This window comes from Mus caroli, unplaced genomic scaffold, assembly GCF_978045245.1.
Source record: "Mus caroli unplaced genomic scaffold, Mus_caroli_1 scaffold_8, whole genome shotgun sequence".
Taxonomy (NCBI): Eukaryota; Metazoa; Chordata; class Mammalia; order Rodentia; family Muridae; genus Mus; species Mus caroli.
Window position 1 is genome coordinate 72,635,362 of NW_028227263.1, and position 2,107 is coordinate 72,637,468.

General features: G+C 42.9%; 1 pseudogene; it reads right to left on the minus strand.

Annotated features, from left to right (window-relative positions):
• Nucleotides 1–399: 399 nt before the first annotated feature.
• Nucleotides 400–1,520, minus strand: LOC110297965 (alpha-enolase pseudogene; annotated as a pseudogene).
• Between the last annotated feature and the right edge of the window lie 587 nt (nucleotides 1,521–2,107).

The window sequence follows — 2,107 nt, forward strand, 5'->3', positions numbered from 1 at the left end:
GAATTTAATCCCTAATATGAGATACAGGATAAAATACCAGAAAAGACTTTCTTTTAATGGGTAACTCTGAGGCTTTTATTTTGGATGTTGGACCACTGGAGGGTCTTGACTGTGGCAACCCTGCAAATTACACTAGAGTTGTGATTTCAGACTCTAGCTGGGAAGTGCAGTCACAGAAACAATGGTCTGAACCAATCGCATGGTTCCAGATCTGAGATTTCCATCAGGTCTCTCTGGGTAGTCAGGCTTGGCTTTGAACTTCTAAGGAAGTAGTGGCATGGAGGAGAGAGCCCATGGGACTACAGAGGCTGTGCAAGAACTGGGTCAGCCCATAGCCACCTCAGTGACATCAGAGAAAGATTCTATGCAGCTGGCATTGACTGAGGACCTCTAGTATTACTATCCTATGGTTTGCTTAGCCAGGAGGAGTGGAGTCCTGAAGGACCTGCTAAGAAACTTGGGCTTGCTGCCCAGCTCCTCCTCAATTCTGAGGATCTGATTTTATTTGTCCAGGCACTTAGATAGGCAAAGGGCACCAATTTTGATCTGCCCAACACAAAGCCTGAACACTAGATCAGCAATGAAAATATCCTCAGTCCTATTCAATTGATTGTTGTTTTATATCAAACAACTTTTATAATACTCATTTTTATTTTTACAAAATTTTATAAATTTTAAAGAACATGATAAAAAACGAAAGTGTCTTTGGGCGTAGTTGGGGTACAAAAGGGAAAGAAGAATGTGATGTAATTCTATTTACTCAAAATATGTTTTTAAATGTTAAAAAATTCAGATAAATTGAAATTATGTATCTTTTCTCATCATAATGCAATAAAACTTAAATAAAAAAAGAAAATGAAAAAAAGAATTATATTCATGGATTAAAAAAGAAGAAAAAGTAAAGGAGAGAAAAATAGAAAAAGAAAATCTTTTTTCCCTCAAATCAATGATATACCATGGTGCCCCAACCATTGTAGTAGGCCAGTTTGGTAGACCTATAGTGACTCAGCCATGGAGCTGATTTGATTCCCTTTGAGCAGGAGGCAGTTGTCGACCCACAGCCTAAGCAATCCACTTAGGGTTGGTCACCATGAGAGCATTCCCAATCATCTAGGTGCCTGTACTAGCTGTGAACTTCTGCCAAACTTCACAGTCAACCTGCTCAAATGGGCCTTTGGTGCCCATCACTGAATAATCTCAGATGAAGGATTTGCATGGTTCAGCCAGCTGGTCAGCTGTAGTAGAGTTGCTGGTGTTAGCAGGAGATTTGAAGTCCTGAAGAAGTCAGAGGCAGCAACATTCATGCTGATGCACAACCTGATTAGTGTTGCCTGGCCTTCTCAGTTGTATTCATCAGCAACTCCAGCAGCTCCAGGATGTGCAAATCTGCCTTCATCACTTACATTCTCCACCACCATCTCCTTAATGATGTTCTTCAGGTTGTGGTAAATGTCTGCCCCAATGTGTATGGCTTTCTGAAAACTGGACACATTCATAGGGACGATCATGAACCCTTGCATGGCCAGTTTGTTGCTAGGGACACCCCAGGATGGCATTTACACTAGGTTTAAATTTCTTTTCAGTCCCCTCCATCATAATCTCCATCCCACAACCTTAACTTTCTTGCTAGCCAGAGCAGGTACAACAGTTCTAGTGATATGCCTTTGAGACACTCTTCCCTTGTGGGACCAGAGGAACCATGGGGCTATGAGGAGTAGACCTGGAACAAGAGTGGGGAAATCTCATCCTGAGATGGACAGGAGTAGGATGGCTCCCCTCTCTGCCCTAGGCCTTCATGCCCCAGCCCACATAGACATGTGCTCCTCACATTTGCCCCACCAGAGGAGGTCATGTAGCCCAGTAGCTAGGTTAAACTTCCTTTCCTTTTATAAGGTCATGTCCTGGAATTCTTCCTTATTCAGATAAAGTATCCTCAGCCCCCTGGCTCAAGCCAATGATTCTTATTCATCTTAATAGCGCCGACTTAACTGATAAAGGTTTAAATAGCCTTTGTCCCCACAATAAATGAGCTGTCTCATTGGAGCTGTCCCCATCACGCTCACTAGCCACCTGAGGTCTCCATCCTCCCTGCTATTCCTGCCTTGGT